Source organism: Eubalaena glacialis, chromosome 19, assembly GCF_028564815.1.
Source record: "Eubalaena glacialis isolate mEubGla1 chromosome 19, mEubGla1.1.hap2.+ XY, whole genome shotgun sequence".
In the NCBI taxonomy this organism is placed as follows: Eukaryota; Metazoa; Chordata; class Mammalia; order Artiodactyla; family Balaenidae; genus Eubalaena; species Eubalaena glacialis.
In genome coordinates this window covers 13,860,869-13,879,294 of record NC_083734.1, presented here as the reverse complement: position 1 = coordinate 13,879,294, position 18,426 = coordinate 13,860,869, and the positions used below count along the sequence as shown (strand labels likewise).

General features: G+C 43.3%; 1 protein-coding gene and 1 non-coding gene across 2 annotated transcripts in view; one reads left to right on the top strand and one right to left on the bottom strand.

The window, feature by feature from the left end:
- The window catches only part of SMG6 (SMG6 nonsense mediated mRNA decay factor), a 239,737-nt gene that overhangs the window by 196,114 nt on the left and 25,197 nt on the right, over positions 1-18,426 (bottom strand). The window lies entirely within an intron of this gene.
- TRNAW-CCA (transfer RNA tryptophan (anticodon CCA)) lies at positions 13,318-13,390 on the top strand. Its single transcript has one exon. It is a non-coding gene; the product is annotated as a tRNA-Trp (tRNA).

The window sequence follows — 18,426 nt, the reverse complement described above, 5'->3', positions numbered from 1 at the left end:
ATTCTGACAACTGTTTAGAAATTTTAGTTGTTTTTTTTTTTTTTTTTGGTTGGTGTGGGGGAGCGCGGAGTAAAATGTTTACAGGCCAGGAGACCAGTTAAGAAGCTGCTGCAATCATCCATTGGCAATAGAGACAGAGAAAAGAGGGAAGACAAAGAAAACCATCATTCCACGCTCAATCAATCATGATCCCTTGTCCCTAACTCCCAATGGTTCTAGTTCTAAGTAACTCAATTTACAGAGACCAGCAGTGGCCCAGAACCAAGCAGAAGTCTTTAGAATCACACAGAAATCTTACTCAAACTAAGTGAAACACTGATTTCATTTCTAGAGATAATTTGGATATTCTTATCTTATTTTCTTTCAATAATACTTTTAAACAGCCTAGCATAGTGTCTGGTACATAATACATATTCAGTAAGAGACTGTTGAAGAATCTATTAAAATATATAGATTTGAGGGGCTTCCCTGGTGGCACAGTGGTTAAGAATCCGCCTGCCAATGCAGGAGACACAGGTTCGAGCCCTGGTCCGGGAAGATCCCACATGCCGCGGAGCAACTAAGCCCGTGCGCCACAATTACTGGGCCTGCACTCTAGAGCCCACAAGCCACAACTACTGAAGCCCGCGCGCCTAGAGCCTGTGCTCTGCAACAAGAGAAGCCACTACAATGAGAAGCCCATGCACTGCAACGAAGAGTAGCCCCCGCTCGCTACAACTAGAGAAAGCCCGCGTGCAGCAACAAAGACCCAATGCAGCCAAAAATACATTTTAAAAAATAAATAAAATATATAGATTTGATAGTAGTAAGATAGATTATCCAGGTAATACACAGAAAAAACTCACAAGAAAAACAGTACAGTACTAATACTAATGCTGAAGGGAAATAGCACACTCACCACTATTTATGAGAATTTAAATATTTCTCTTTCTGGAGGATAATTTGGCAAAACCCAAAAGTATTCAAACGAAAAGAGAGTACTGGGCTTCCCTGGTGGCGCAGTGGTTAAGAATCCGCCTGCCAATGCAGGGGACACAGGTTCAAGCCCTGGTCCAGGAAGATCCCACATGCCCGTGCACCACAACTACTGAGCCTGTGCTCTAGGGCCCACGAGCCACAACTACTGAGCCCACGTGCTGCAACTACTGAAGCCCGTGTGCCTACAGCCTGTGCTCCGCAACAAGAGAACCCACTGCAATGAGAAGCCTGCGCACCGCAACGAAGAGTAGCCCCCGCTCGCCGCAACTAGAGAAAGCCCGCGCGCAGCAATGAAGACCCGACGCACACAAAAATAAATAAATAACATTTTAAAAAAAGAAAAGAGAGTCCTCCCGCGAGGGAGAGGATGCGCGCGCAGCGCCTTCCGCCCAAGCGGAAGTTTTCGCAGGGCAACTGAGAAGGACACAGTTAAGATGGAGTTTCCAGCCCAGTGAGCCTGAGGACCAGACCGTGACCCCATAAAGCATGATCTCCTGTCCAGACTGTGGCAAAGGTGTTGAAGCAACTTTCAAATTCTGCCCCTACTGCGGAAAACCTTTGCCTACATAGGAGCATGAGGGGTCCGAGACCTTTGTCAAGCCGTCTATGTCATCCTCCCAAGCTTGGACTCCTCCCCTGAAATCTACATTCATATATATCAGACTGCCTGCTTGACATCTTTTTGATGTCCCATAAGTGTCTCCGCATGCCCAGAACTAAGTTCCTGATACGACTGCCACCCGCCACCTGCCCCTTCCATAGACTATCCCATCGAGGTAACAGCAGTTCAGCTTATTCAGTTTCTCAGACTATGGAGTCATTCTCAAGTCCTCTTTCTCTCCCACCCCATGACTGCAGCCCTCCAGCAGATCTCATCAGCTCTCCCTTTAAAAGTCAATGCCGAGGACTTCCCTGATGGCACAGTGGTCAAGAATCCACCTGCCAATGCAGGGGACACAGGTTCGATCCCTGGTCCGGGAAGATCCCACATGCCGCGGAGCAACTAAGCCCGTGCGCCACAACTACTGAGCCTGCGCTCTAGAGCCCACGAGCCACAACTACTGAGCCCATGTGCCACAACTACTGAAGCCTGTGCGCCTATAGCCCGTGCTCCGCAACAAGAGAAGCCACCGCAATGAGAAGCCCGTGCACCACAATGAAGAGTAGCCCCCACTCGCCTCAACTAGAGAAAGCCTGTGAGCAGCAACGAAGACCCAATGCAGCCATAAATAAATAAATAAATTTATTTTTTTTAAAAAAATAAATAAATAAATTTATTTTTTTAAAAAAATAAATAAATAAAAATAAAAAAGGAAAAGAAGAGAAAACAGAGTACTATCGGGATTTAAGGATTTTGATCCTGAGTGATAGCAGCTCCATCTGCTACATTCCAGCTCAAGAAACTGGACAAGAAGAGACCACAGCTAACATCAGAATACAAGCCGAAGTCCTTACAATGGCCGACAAGAGTCCTGTGTAATAATCATTTTCCACTCCTGCAGCTTCCTGATACCTGAATATGCTAAGCACATTCCCACTCAGGGGGCGTGGGGGGGGCGATATTTTCTCTCTAGCCCAGTGGTTCCCAACCTTTACGATTCGTGGGAATTGCCTATGAATCTTTTAAAAATACGGATGCCTGACTTCTATCTCCAGATATTGATTTAATTGGCGTGGAGGTGAAACCTGGGCATCATGATTTTCAAAAGCTTCCCAGATGATAGTACTGTACCAAAGTTTGAGAACGACTGCTCTAATTTACACTGTTTTTATAGCACTTATCACCAATTTTTACACACACACCATGACAGCAAGGACTTTGTGGATTTCATTCACCACAGCCAGCAGACTCATAGAGGGTAACCTATAAATACTTGATGAACAAATAGCCTTTCTAGTCTGGTCTTTGGCTGCTCCTCCTGCCTCCACTCTTGCTGATACAGCCTACCCTTCAGCAACAAACAATTATTTGTGATGCCCTAAATTCACCATGTTCTTCCTGCTACTATGGCCAATCTCCGTCTAATGCCTTCTCATGCACTCCTTTTTATATCGAATAAAGCCCTTCTTTTCCTTGCTTAAGACCCTCTTCCCAACCCTCTACCTCCAGGCTGAGCTTGACACCTTATCCTCCAGACTCAGAGACTATTTCACATGCCTCTGTGATACCGGGTATCATGGTACATCTTTATTATATACACACATCTGTCTTTATATGAGCTCTGTCCATAAAATTTTTCCATGATGATGGAAATGTTCCTTATCTTCACTGACCAATACAGTAGCCATTAGCCACAGGTGAGTAATGAGTGTTTGAAAGGTGGCTATGGTGACTGAGGAACTGAACTTTTAATTTTATTTCATTTTAATTAAATAGCCCCATATAGCTAGTGGATACCACACCGGTCAGCACAGCTCTAGGCTGATGTCCTTTAGTGAATGATTCGTTTCTATATACCAGGACACAGGAATTATCAATAGTGAGGGACAGCTGACTGAAGAGATGGATGGATATGAGTTTGCTCCAAAGATTATAATACCCATACTTTTACAATTTCTGGCTTTGCCATATGATCGGAGCAAAAGACACATCCTGAAGCACAAATAAGGCTCAGCCAATGGGAGCAAAGGATTGGAAGAACCTATTCTACTCTTCTGCCCAGATATATAATCCACCTAGTGTGGAAGTGTGGCCTCACACCTGATTTTAACTATTGGACTGCACCTTTCAGAAGCTTGGGGGCAGCTCCCAACTAAGGACAGGTTGAATTTACAGAGCTGGCTCTGTGCTTTAGGAGTTAAAAGTACCCCAACCTACTAAGACACAACTCAGACACCGAGAGCGCAAGGTTTCCCAGCTGAGCAAAACAACTGTGTCATACGCAACCACCTTAGTAACAGTCAAAACTTCTCCAGCACCTTCTCTGTGGAAGGCACATTTCTAAGCACTTTATGACTATTAGCCCATTTAACCTCACAACAATCCTGTGAGGTAAGTACTACTATTACTTCTATGTTACAGATGAGAAAACTGAGCACAGAGAGGTTCAGTGACCAGCCCAAGTCTGGTTCCAGAGTCTGAGCTCTTAATCTTCCACCTTTAAAAGGGGCAACTTCTTTGGCAGAACCAAGAATCACACTGAGGATGTTTATAAAGGCCAAAAGCTAAAGCAACCCCAAGCAAAAACCCACCAATGGCTCCAGCTATCATTCACTGAAAGACCACTGGGCCAAACCAACCGAGAACTCTTGCAGATTAAGGGAAGTAGATACTTCCAGTCCAGATCATACCATGAAAGCTGGTGGAAGCACTTAACAACTGTACCCTAAGATAATGCCAGCCAGAAGAGAGAAGAAAGAAAAGTGGGAAAAGTGAATAAAAGCTTGTTCTCCATATCAGTAAAAGAGCAGTAATAAAACTAGTAAAATAAAAACCCTAATATTTTTCTAGATAAATCCACAATCAGCCTGTTTAATAAGGAAGTAGTTCTTCAAGAATCAAAGAATATATGTGCATTTACACACTATCATCAAGGGACTGTGCATGGTCCAGAAAAAATATCAGAAAACATACCCTCCTGCCTACCCACCTACCACAATACAGGAAAACCCCTGAATATCTCAGGAAAGGGAGGAGTAAGAACTAATCTAAGAACCCAGAGAAGAACGAAGCTTCAGTTTAAGAAAGATGTGGTCACAAAGAAGGTTTCACAAACCACTCTGCTGTGGGCACCAAAAAGCAAATAACCAGCATTACAGGGCGCTCTGACAACCTCATGTGAGCTTCAGATTTAAGCAAGGCACCAAATAAGGAAAGGATTCTGGAGCATCAACTCCTAGGAAAAGTGTTTCAAGTTAAAAATGGTTATTCAGGTTTGGATGTGAACTTCTGTATCTGTTCTTTATCAACAGAGGCACCTCTACCTCACTGGCAGCTAGCAGTAGAAAGGGAAGAAAATGGTTGGAATAAAAATGGGTTACACATAGACGACAACATGAGCTGACGCAGCCTGGCATTTACCTGGACACCACAGACAAGGCTATAAACATGCAACGCAGAACTTGTAGGATCCCACATCCCAGCTGGACCCAAGCATCGCCAAGGAGCAGGCTGGCCATGATGTCACTTTTCCCCCAACAGCCAGAGTTCAACATTAAGGCCAAAAACCACAGCACTTTTGGTGAGAGACTCAGTTTCACTGTGACTGGAGGAAGGCCTGCTTCCATCTAGTTTTCTGTCAGTCATATCCTTTTTGTGCTGGTTCCCAGACTCAGAATATCTAGTTCAAAAGGCACGGCAAACACCTTCAAATTCCTTGTCTTTGATCCAATTCTCCTCTTCATTTTCCTTATCCTCTCTCAACAATGAAAATCAATCTTAGGCACACCAGAAAGCAGGTAAATCATGAACATTAACTTCTTCCTAACTTATTTACAGTGCTTTATCCCTCTCACTGTTACTATGAAATGTATAGGGAAAATGTGAGTTTAGAGTTGAAAGAGAAGCACGAAAATGACGAGTCAAACACCAATTACGCCGGGACTTCCCTGGTGGCGCAGTGGTTAAGAATCCACCTGCCAATGCAGGGGACACGGGTTTGATCCCTGGTCCGGGAAGATCCCATATGCCATGGAGCAACTAAGCCTGTGCGCCACAACTACTGAGCCTGTGCTCTAGAGCCCCCGAGCCACAACTACTGAGCCCACGTGCCGCAACTACTGAAGCCCGCGCACCTTGAGCCCGTGCTCCGCAGCCAGAGAAGCCACTGCGATGAGAAGTCCGCGCACCACAACGAAGAGTAGCCCCCGCTCGCCACAACTAGAGAAAGCCGGCGTGTGGCAATGAAGACCCAACGCAGCCAAAAACAAACAAGCAAACAAACAAATAAATAAAAACTAATTACACTGGGTTACACAGTTTGCTTAGTGTGTGACAATTGATCAACCTGTATGGCTTTGACACATGCACTTTCCTGTATGTATATTATACTGTAATAAAGTTTTCTTCAAATTACCACAACCTCTGCTGCTGTTCCACAAAAAGCCTTTATTTCATGCCAGTATCCTTTGCCCTATATGTCCTAACCCCCGTCAAGATTCTAACTCTGAGGTGGTAAAAAATGAAGGTGACTGTGCTAAAAGGCTGTGGCTCCATCTAGGTGCAGAAAGCTATGCTGGTGTTAAATACCAGATCTATTGATGGTGTAAATTAGATCCTATTTTACAGATGTAGAAACAAGGAAAGAGACTGAGAAATGTGTTGGCAGAAATAAAAAGAAATTTAGGAATATGACCCAGAAGATCTGACTCCGAGTCTGCATCCGCCACAAGGGACAGCTTCTCAGGGGGCACCAAGGGCATCTACTAGTGTCTTATCCAACCTTTTGATATGTATCACTTCAAAGTATTTTAAAAGTCATACTGTTTTACAGATCTGTCCGGAAGTCTAAAAGAAAATATGCCAAAGAAATTCCTCAAAGAGAATGTCAACTGACCTACAAATAGTTTGCTTTACAAATTAGGGCCTAGCATCTCAGAGATTTGAGGCACAAGTCAGCTCAAAATCTCATTAGACAATATAAGACTTTCGTATCTTTACCAAGAAACACCCCAGAAAAATGCAAATCCACAAAGGTATTATTCCAACTCCTCTTTTCCATATGCTTCAGTAGTTGCAGTCCTACTGTGTGTGTGAAGAGCAAGAACAGGAGTTATTGCCAACAGTTACAACACAGTGCATAACTTATTCCCAAGCCAAGCTAGGCTTGGCTCAGAAAGCTTCCCAGAATGATGGAAGGCATGACTGTAGGATGACTCAACCTTTGCTAATGCATAAAATAAAGCAAAGAAGAACTATTTGAAGGATTCACTTCTAAGCTTGGGCCAAATCAAAAGCCCAGAAGTATCCACTTTGTGATGAATCTTCAGTTCCAGCTGACTGATTAGACAGCATTGGTGTGGACATCTGTACCGTGGCCTAAGATGTTCTAATGACAGACTCCTGGCTAGGAATCTCAGAAGCAACCACTCAGTTTCTAACCACACCATGTTTTTAATCCATGCTGCTCCTTCTGCCAGAAAAGTCTGCTACCCACATCTCCCTAAAGAACTTCTTTCATCCTTCAAAATTAAGGACAGATCACCTTTCTAGGTAGCTTTCCCTGTTCATCATGAGTTAATTTCTTTCTCCTCTGTATTACCCCTATACAGTATACATATTTCTATTATAACATGTAACATTTCATTACAAGTATTTACTTACGTACCCATTTTTCTTACTACACTGTATCTCTGAAGGAAGGACCAATATCATTTACCTTTCTAGGTGCAGTGCCTAGAATAATGACCAGCATACAAAGCTATTCACTAAATATTTATGGAAATGACCTGAATGGGGACAGGAAAAACCCTGATCCCCTCAGAGATGACTAGCTGACCTGAGAAAGAGGTTTCACAACTGGATAAGTAAGAGAAAAGAGAAAAACGTCCATATAAAACTGTGAAGCCAATTATTTAAGTCCACATATAAAGGTACATACTGTACTGCAAGACAGAATACAAAAAAGAAAGAGGAGCCAACAAGAAAAAGATTAGAGGTCAGGAGCAGTAAGGACACGACACAAAATGCATGCCAGAAATCCCGGACACTAAAGCCAGTTACAAGTTCAGCTCTAACCTCTGGAACAATTAAAATAGAGAATTATTCTGAATAACAAATTCGTAAATGTGCATGAGGTTAAAAAAAACACACAAAAAAACCTCACACAGTACAACTATCTCTGATACTAAAAGCAAAAATTTCTCCCGTGGGTTTCCACAAAGAAGACACCAAGTAATGCAAATAGCAATGATTCCCTAGGCCTCTTTTATTATTTGTCTTAATATAGGCTGATGACCTTACACCAAAGTACAATTCAGTCAAAGTAATACTACCACGGACCAACATGTCACCTAGGTACATGTTCTAGGAATGAATGACATGGAAAGAGCAAAAAGAGGAGAGATGCCTAGTGATTCCCAGAGCAGACACTCAATAAATTTTGAATCGGTAGACAGAAGATAGACAACTGGAAAAATCACTGAAGCTCTTAATAAAAAAAATGTGTGATAAATACATTTTACAGGGACTTGAGCATCAGAAAGCATCTCGATAGTATTTTAAGTTCCTTCTGGTCTAGGGAGTCTATATACTAATACTTGGGAAAATAAAACTGAGCAGTAACTTCAATATTAAATATTTATGAGTAAAGTGAAAGGCTTCCAGGAGGGGAATAACCTGAGTTTCCCCCTGGAGCCAAACAAAGGGTCTACCGACTGGGGTAAGATCACAAGCCAAGAAGACAACTATTTCATATTCTCTACCTTAGCCCAAACATCACACCAAAGACAGTGAAAACAGAGTAGACAGATGAAATCCCGGAACCTTAAAGAGTAGATAGGGATTGCAAATAACAGAACTACAGATACCTCTCCCCACGAGTATGGTCAGAAACTTAAAAAAACATAGGAAATTGGTGAGAAAGGTAACATGGGGAAAACAAAAAGGTCAGTGCAGTCTCTTACCCCACACAACAGACAATATGTTATATACAAAGTGAGCTGCTCCCACTCACTACTAGTAACATCGCCTCACTACTCTGTCCCTTCCTATAGCAGCTGCAGATTGAACATGGATCCTGTGTAAGGGTCTCATTCTTATTTGGAAGGCTCTTCACAGACTAGGAGCTGGATCCTAAGGGACGATTTATAGTACACCCGCACATACATTCCAGTTGGCTGGAACTCAGCAGCTGATTGCTCCCTTGTCTAACTTGGTAAGGAGCCAAAGGAGGACTTTTCTCAGTCGACTCTCCCAGGCTGGAAAATTCTCTAACCCCAGAGTTCTGGCTTAAGTCTGGATATCAGGTTATTCAGGAGATGCCAAAACTACGTCTTTACATTGGCTTTGAACAAGTCTCTCAAGCACACCATACGGATTCCCACAGATCTCAAAATCATCTGGACATTAAGGCCAAAGATGGCCACTCTTCCACTCACATAGAGAGGAACATGCTTTCCAAAGCATGGCCAACATCAAAACAAACCTTTCATAAATCATACATCAACCTGAACAAGTCTTGAAGGGTGAACAAGCAACAGACACACTCATTAAATGGCCTCCTTACAACCTTTTTATTCTACACTGAAAATTCTCCCTATTCCCCCAGTGACTGGAATTCTCTCTCACTGTGGTTGATCCCTATGCCATGAAGGGCCAAATTCTAGGTCTGTTTCTCTGACTGAGAGGAAATGAAGGAAGAAACCTTAACAAGGTGTGTTTTTAATCTCAGTAGGCTCTAAATCACTGGTTCTCAACCAAAACAGTTCCACCCCTCCCAGGGAGTCCTTGGAAAATCATGGGGGCCAACTACTGGCATCTAGTGGATGGGGCCAGGAATGCTAAACATCCTATGGTGACAGGCCAGAAAAATGAACTGTGCCCCCAAAAGGCAATAACACCCTCATTAACAATCAATGTCCTAAAGGACCTCTGGGTTAACTGCCTTCACCCGCCCAGCTTCTGGGGCAGTGGTGGGCCAACTTTTTCTGTAAAGGGTCCGGCAGTAAATAGTTTAGGCCTTACAGGCCACATCCGTCTCTCTGTCACACTTTCTTCTTTTTAAACAACTCCTTACATAAAAAGGTAATAAACGCTTCTTAGCTTGCAGGCCACTGGCAGTCTTGTACCTACCCCTGTTCAGAGCACTACCTGACTCATTACAGTCCACTTATTGTTGAGAGATGCTGACTAAAATAAAATTCGATGCCATGTGTCATAAACAACTCCAATAATGAACATTACAATTTTAAAGAATGCAACAAGAGCTTCAGAATTTAGTCTTAAAACCTAAGAACTGAGGCATGTATTTGACTTCTAATCAATTAAACAGTTCTCTCCTCTCCTCCCCTGTGCATTTCAGTAGCAAGTTTTCTTGTGAATGTTCGTTTTCAAACATGTTACTGAAAAGAGCACAGGGGCAGCCTTTCCCCCTCCCTTGAGGGTATATAACTTCCTATTCACTATGCGTGCCACTCAAAAAGTCTCTTTAGAATTACTACTCTTAACATTTTCTAAAATGTCTAAACCAAACCAAAGCCTGGAAAATCTGACTGGTATCTGGGTCCTGACTTTCCGGATGGTAACTAAAGGTCACGTGGGGTGGAAAGTGGCCTGTGGGTAACACAGAATACACACATGCACGCGAACAGGATATGTTGGTAATCCGGTTTCCTGAGACCTGGTGAGTTGTGAGAGTTCTCATCAGCACTCTTGGGGAAGATGAAAAACCTTAAGCTGGGAAATACTGGATTTTAAGCAAGTATTCATTCTTAGAATTAGATTTCTGGTTGAAGCAGAATGGGAAGGTACACCTCCTCTTCCTCAACATTTTAGTTGTCTAAAAACATAAATAAAACAAACACAAAAAATAAATGAAGCAAGTATCTGACAAGGTTTCTTCACCGTGTGGAAGCTGGTGTTTGCAGCATGGCTTATATCACGTCTCAAGCCCAGAAAGACGAAGAGTGTGGTTTTGGTGTCTAACCAGCCTCAACTGCACCCTGGCACTCTGTTTCTTCCCCCTAGAGAACTCTGCTCTGCTAGAGGAAAGAAACCAACCTCACATCTTGAAACAAAACTGCTAGGATAAAAATAAAGCCCTGAAGTGGTTTGGTGACCGAGGTCATATGGGGCGTTAAGAGTTTGTAGTTAGGGCCAATGTACTTTGAGAAACTTCCACTCACTGCTAACCACAAAGAGACAAAGACAGACATCAGCCCGAGAGTCCAGCAGTGATCCAGGCAGGTGGCCCCAGACCTTGTCTGTTAGAGGCTGTTCCTCACAGCAAACTCATAGGATCAATATCCGAAAAAACCCAGTCCCAGTTCTGACTTTCTTTGAAAGTAATCTCACCAAGCTGTTTCTTATGGCCTGAGAAAAAGAAAGCCAATCTGTAGCCTCTTCCTGTAGAAAGAGGCTCTTATGAACTCCTGTCATCACATGCTGCCAAATCTCAGTTGACAGAAGAATACTTTCAAAGAGTTGCCAGGGTGGAGGAGAATGACACGGGGTACATATTGTAAGCTACTTTACAAAAGTAAAGGGCCACATCAGTGACATGAAGTTAATAAAATGCCCACAGCAACCCTGAAAAAATACATGGTACCCACCTTACAGATATAAAATCTCTGTATTCATGAGGCCAAAAAATTAAGCTAACTTTCTCTGCTTTGATGATATAATTATGGGGCAATGCAATAACTGAGTTATCATGGACAAAACATTTACCTATTAGCAGAGAGACTCAATTCTTCTCTATCATTGTAAATTAAGTCAATGCTTAGGCTACCCAGAGGAAATCAGGTCAAAAGCTATTTTGAGCTTCATAGTGGCACTAGCTCTGGAAGTGCCAACCTGCAGGATCATGATACAACTCTAGGAATTGGAACTCACTCTAATACAAGGCAAGGCATCCTGCCTAAGGAAGCAGGCCTTCTAAAACCATGCTCTCATCTATAGTTATGTTCATGGGTGGGGGCAGGGGGGTGAGGGGAAGGTGGAGGCATTAGATGTGTATCACCCACACATCACAGCTTTCTTCTGCACGGTGGTGGCAGCAGCAGCAGCTGGAGTGCACAAACTATGCAAGGGGCACTGAAAAGCAAGACAAAGGATGGGTCTGAAGAAAATGCCACCTGCATACCACACTTTTAAAAAAAGCCTTCAAGCAAATATAATAAGTTGAGCATGTGAAAGCTCTGTGCTACAGGCCACCTGACCTGGATTTCCCACAGTGAAGCTGTGCTCCTTTTTTGGCCCATGTTTACTTTGCTGGACTCTTGATTAAAGGCAAGAAAAAAATGTACTCATATACTATCCAGCCTTGTAGAGCCATGTATCAGAGTCGGAAAGAAAATCATCATCCTCGAAGGAAAAACCACCATGGAAACATGGACACAGAGATTCAGGCAGGGACAGCACACAAAATCCAGGCAGATGATTCCCAAACCTTGGCAAATAAGGTTCTCACTCTGCCAGAGATTCCACATAACTATTAAAAAGCCTGGGGACAAGGAAAACTACATGAGACCAGAAAAGCTTATTCTAACCAACTGGTTTGGTGGGTGGCATTCAGACTTTACTAAAACACAGCATGAAGCTTTTCAGTTCACACGCTTAGGCAGTATAACTTCTCACTTTTCACCAAGCTTGGCTGCAACAGGATGCTGAGGAAAGAGCTCTGTCCCAGAGCTCTGTAGGTAGGCCTCAATTCCCACAGGTACAAATTTCATTAAGAAACAGAAGTGATACCTTCAGATTCCTTAGGCTCACTACTGGACAGCAGACAGAGTAACCCAGCCAGGTAGCAGGACATACTGCTAACTGATTTCTGGGTCAACACCAATGACAACGTCATGTGAATCCCAGCAAAACACCTATGGCCCAATGATTAAGACGTTTCCCTGTGCCCAAAGTCAGGCCCGTTTGGGTGCTCTTGTCAATCTTAAACTGAATCTCTGAGAAACAACTTAAATGCCTCTTAAAAACCTGGATTGTAATAACTTACTTTGGTGACACTTTTAAAGCATGGATCACAAAATCAAATGCCTACAGAGGCAAGGTGCGTGATATAAGTAAGCAACATACAAGCAAGCATAGGAGAGGTAAAGGGGCTAGTGGCAAACTAAAAGGGGGTAGGTACTACTCAGCTCTGGCAAATTGTTGCCAGATCTTGATTTCTTTTGAGAATTAGCTGGCAACTGACTGTAATTTTAAAATAAAACAAACAAAAATCCACTATTTGTACCACTTGAACTCTGGTTAGTGAGCTAATCTGACACCTCCTAATGCAATAAAAAATGAGGCACACAGCCCCACCAATGAAGTACTCTTACCAAAAATGCTGAAAGTATCTAACCGTGTGTTTAACTCTCATTTACAGTTACATGGGGAGAGAGGAACAGGTTAAATGATACCACAAGGAAAGAGAGGCAAATCCAGAATGCGGAAATTCCATAGGACAACTGACCTGCTTCTTTAACAAGCTAGTGACATGAAGAAAATTTTTAAAAGGGAAGGCAGAACTGGTCTTGATTAAAAGAGACTTAGGAAAAAAACAATCAAACAATAATATATAGATCTTGATTTGAACAAACCAACTCTAAGAAGACATTTGTTAGATAACCTGGGAAATGAAGTTATAGATCAGATACTGAATGACGCCAAGGAAAGGCACGGCAATGGCCCTGTGGTACGTAAGAAAACGTTCATTACTTTTTTAAAAGCATGTAGGGGGCACTTCCCTGGTGGTCCAGTGGTTAAGACTCCATGCTCCCAAAGCAGGGGGCCCAGGTTCGATCCCTGGTCAGGGAACTAGATCCCGTATGCCGCAACTAAGAGCCCGTGTGCTGCAACTAAACATCCCGCGTGCCGCAACTAAGGATCCCGCATGCAGCAACTAAAAGATCCCACACGCAGCAACAAAGATCCTGCATACTGCAACTAAGACCCAGTGCAGCCAAATAAATAAATACATATATATATATTTTTTTTAATTAGAAAATAAAAGGCATGTAGAGAAGTGAAATATGTAGGGATGCAGTGATCTAGGGTTTGCTTTAAAATACTTCAGCAGGGGGTGAGGGGGAGAAGCTGAAACAAATGTGGAAAATGTGGGTGACAGGTAAGGGGGTTCATTACGCTATTTTCTTGTGTGTGTTTGAAATTTTTCATAATTAAATAAAACTCTTCAAATCAAATGAACAGTTTGCATTTAGACAGTGGGCTGTCAGTCTGTGAATCATCAAGCCTCATTGTTCACTTCAGTTAGAAAGCGAAAAATGCAAAATCAAACCTAATAGCTTAAAAGAACACCGTAACAAAAATATAAGTATGTCAGTAACAACTACCACCACTGTATGAGAAGTTATGATATGCCACTCATTGCTCTTTACATGCATTATCTCATTTAGTCTATCGTTATCACCACCTTACAAATGAGGAAACCAAAGCGCAGGCAGATTAAGGAACATGCCCAAAGTCTCACAGCTAATAACTGATAAAACCAGGACTTGAACTTAGGACTTCCCAAAACCCAAGCTGTTAACTCCTGCACTATCCTGCCTCTGACATACAGAATGCTGGACAAAATTAATGAAAGCTAACAAGCTTCCAAACCCTAAAGAGATATAATGGACTTGCAGGCAATCACTCATGGAAGGATCTCCCAACTCCCAAGCAAAGGTGAATAACAGTGTGTATGATATGCCACTAATAGACAATCATATATCTATCTTATATATACAATTTATATTACATATAAACACACACATACTATATTACCCCATTCAAAAATATTTCTTGGGCTTCCCTGGTGGCTCAGTGGTTGGGAGTCTGCCTGCCAATGCAGGGGACATGGGTTCAAGCCCTGGTCCAGGAGGATCCTGCATGCCACGGAGTAACTAAGCCCACACACCACAATTGCTGAGCCTGTGCTCTGAAGCCCGTGAGCCACAACTACTGAGTCCACGTGCCATAACTACTGAAGCCCATGCACCTAGAGCCTGTGCTCTGCAGCAAAGAAGCCACCGTGGTGAGAAGCCCGTGCACCGCAACGAGGAGTAGCCCCCGCTCGTGGCAACTAGAGCAGACCCGCGTGCGGTAACGGAGACCCAACGCAGCCAAAAATAAATAAATAAAATAAAATAAATAAACATTAAAAAAATACATTTCTTTAATTAAAATATTTAAAAAGGCAATCATTCCTCTACTAGATCTGTCAATCTCTATTCCCACCCTCCTAGAAACCAACCCTAAAATAACTGCCTAGAAATTTCTCCAACAAGAATCCAGCTTTCCAGGGCTTCCCTGGTGGCGCAGTGGTTGAGAGTCTGCCTGCCAATGCAGGGGACACGGGTTCGAGCCCTGGTCTGGGAAGATCCCACATGCCGCGGAGCAACTGGGCCCGTGAGCCACAACTACTGAGCCTGCGCGACTGGAGCCTGTGCTCCGCACAAGAGAGGCCACGATAGTGAGAGGCCCGCGCACCGCGATGAAGAGTGGCCCCCGCTTGCCGCAACTAGAGAAAGCCCTCGCACAGAAACGAAGACCCAACACAGCCATAAATAAATAAATAAATAAAAATTAAAAAAAAATAATCAATATAAAAAAGATCAGAAAAGAACTCAGAAATGTGTGTGCCTACGATTTCTGCCCCTTAAAAAAAAAAAAAAAAAAAAAAAAGAATCCAGCTTTCCAAACAAGGTCACAAACTTCCTATGCCCAGGGGACCTCACATTAATCCCTCATGCCCCCAATTTATTACTAGCTCAAGATGCTGCCTCATGAAATGGATCCCTTCAGACTCAATCTTTCAAAAACAATAATCAGGGGGCTTCCCTGGTGGCGCAGTGGTTAAGAATCCGCCTGCCAATGCAGGGGACACGGGTTCAAGCCCTGGTCCAGGAAGATCTCACATGCCACGGAGCAACTAGGCCCATGCGCCACAACTACTGAGCCTGTGCTCTGGAGCCCATGAGCCACAACTACTGAAGCTCGCGGGCCTAGAGCCCATGCTCCAGAACAAGAGAAGCCACCGCACTGAGAAGCCCGCACACTGCCACGAAGAGTAGCCCCCGCTCGCCGCAACTAGGGAAAGCCCGCACGCAGCAACGAAGACCCAACGCAGCCAAAAATAAAATAAATAAAATAAATTTATAAAAAAGAAAACAACAATAATCAGTCCTATTAGATGTCTAACCTTTCTTGAACTCACTCTTCCTTATTGTTGTGGCTTGAGAAGTTTCTCTTTATGCACAAGAGACAGGACATTATGGTGTCACTCTAACTGTGCTTTGATAAAGACCAAGATACAGATAACTGTGTTGACCGTAGATATTAGAATACCACTTTCCCAACCAGATTCTAGGTTAAAAATTAGGCATGGATTTTTCTCTTCTGATATCCCAGGATAATGGGCATTCGACATTTCCAATCTAAATGCTGTGCCCTATAAAAATATGCAGGAAGAGCATACCCTAAAATGTTTTATTTATTTATTTTGGCTGCACTGGGTCTTCACTGCAGCGTGCGGGCTCTTTAGTTGCAGCGCACGGGATCTAGAGCACGCGGGCTCAGTGGCTGTGGTGGACGGACTTAGTTGTGGCATCTCACTGGGATCTTAGTTTCCCGACCAGGGATCGAACCCAGGCCCCCTGCATTGAGAGCGTGGAGTCTTCACCACTGCACCACCAGGGAAGTCCCCTAAAATGTTAAAAGTGGCTATCTCTAGGTGATAGAACATATTTATCTGCATTTTCAAGCTTTTTACAATAAGCATGTGTTGACTTTGTGCATTTTTAAAAGCGATAAAAATATGAAAATGAAAAAGAGCTTTGCCCTTCTTGATTGAAGCCATTAGCAATTTCCTCCAACCACCAAGACACAAAGAGACACTAGTACCTTCTCCAGGTTCGAGCTCAGAATGCCTAAATCACCGTCTAAGAGAGCAGTCCTCAAATTTTAATCAGCAAACTGTGGGGCAAAAAATTCAGTCCACTTTCACCCTACCAAATTTAATGAATGGAAGAGTATTGTTTTTGTTGAATTAACAATGCAGATGTGACAAGTAAACAATGAGAAATTCCAGAAACAAAATGTTATTTCCAGAATCCAGAAGGATATTATACGGGACCAACCTACGGACCACCACACGCCCACACGTCCACAGCACCAAACAAGAAAGTGGTTCCTGCAGAAGGTTCAGTCTTTCCACCACTCCAACTTTCTCACATTATCCTCCAAACTTATCACAGATTTAGATACCCTGCAAAGCCTCTGCTGTGTCACACCACCTCTGTCTTTGCTCGGGCTGTTCCTCCTACTTGGAACACTCTCTTCTCACCCTCCCTAGTTAACGTTTCCAGGAAGCCTTCTGAATTCGCCCTCCCTTTGGCCACCACAACCCACGCCTCCACCAGGATTGGACCAAGTGCCCTTCTCTGTGCTTCCAAGGCACCCAAGACATACCTCCCTCACGACACTTACACGATACAGTTGGTCCTCATTATCTTTGGATTTTGTATTTATGAATTCACCTACTCGTTAAAACTTATTAGCAACCCCAAAATCAATACTCACGGTGCTTTCACAGTCATTTGTGAACATGTACAGAGCAGCAAAAAATCTGAGTCTCCACATAAGCACATTCCCAGCTGAGATCAAACAAGGTGATTTTTCTCACACCTTAAACTAGTGTCCTTTCTGTGGCCTACTTAGTGCCACATTCTCCACATTTTTGTGCACTGATTAAAATGGTCCCCAAGTGCAGTGCTAAAATGTTATCTAGTGTTCCTAAACATGAGAAGGCTGTCATGTGCCTTAAGGAGAAAATATGTGTGCTAGATAAGTTGCTTGGGCATGAGTTATAGTGCTGCTGGCCATGAGTTCAATGTTAATGAATCAACAATACATTAAATAAGGTGTCTTTAAATAGAAGCATACATAAAATAAGGTTATGTACTGATCAGCTGATGAAAATCTTGTAACCAGGGGCTCACAGGAACCTAACCCTGTATTTCCCTTAGGAGCAATGGTTCAGAACCTACTAATTCAGTGTCTATGGTGACTTTACAGAACATAACTACTGCAAACAACAATAAACTGTATACTGAAACATTCTCTTTATGTAGCCATTCCTTCCATTCACCCGGAGGTTGGTAAAGTAGGCCCACAGGCCAAAGCGAGCCTGCCACCGGTCTTTGTAAACAAAGTTTAACTGGAACACGGCCATGCTCACTCATTTACATTTTGTCTATGGCTACTTCAGCACCACAACAGCAAAGGTGAGTAATAACAGAGACCATATGGCTTGCAAAGTCTAAAATACTTACTATTTGGTCTTTCACAAAAAAAGGCTGCTGACCCATGCACTAGACTCTAAGCTCTTTTTTTTTCTTTTTTTAAATGTATTTATTTATTTATTCTTGGCTGCACTGGGTCTTCGTTGCTGCGCGCGGGCTTTTCTCTAGTTGTGGTGAGCGAGGGCTACTCTTCGTTGTGGTCTGCGGGCTTCTCATTGTGGTGGCTTCTCTCATTGCGGAGCACGGGCTCTAGGCACGCAGGCTCAGTAGTTGTGGCTCGCGGGCTCTAGAGCGCAGACTCAGTAGTTGTGGCACACAGGCTTAGTTGCTCCGTGGCATGTGGGATCTTTCCGGACCAGGGCTCGAACCCGTGTCCCTTGCATTGGCAGGCGGATTCTTAACCACTGCGCCACCAGGGAAGTCCCGACTCTAAGCTCTTCGAGGAAACGACAATGTTGTACTCGTCTTTACAATCTTAGCACAAAGCTGGCACAATAGGACAGGTAAACCAAACTTCGGTCTGATTAAGCACTGGACCCAGAATACAGC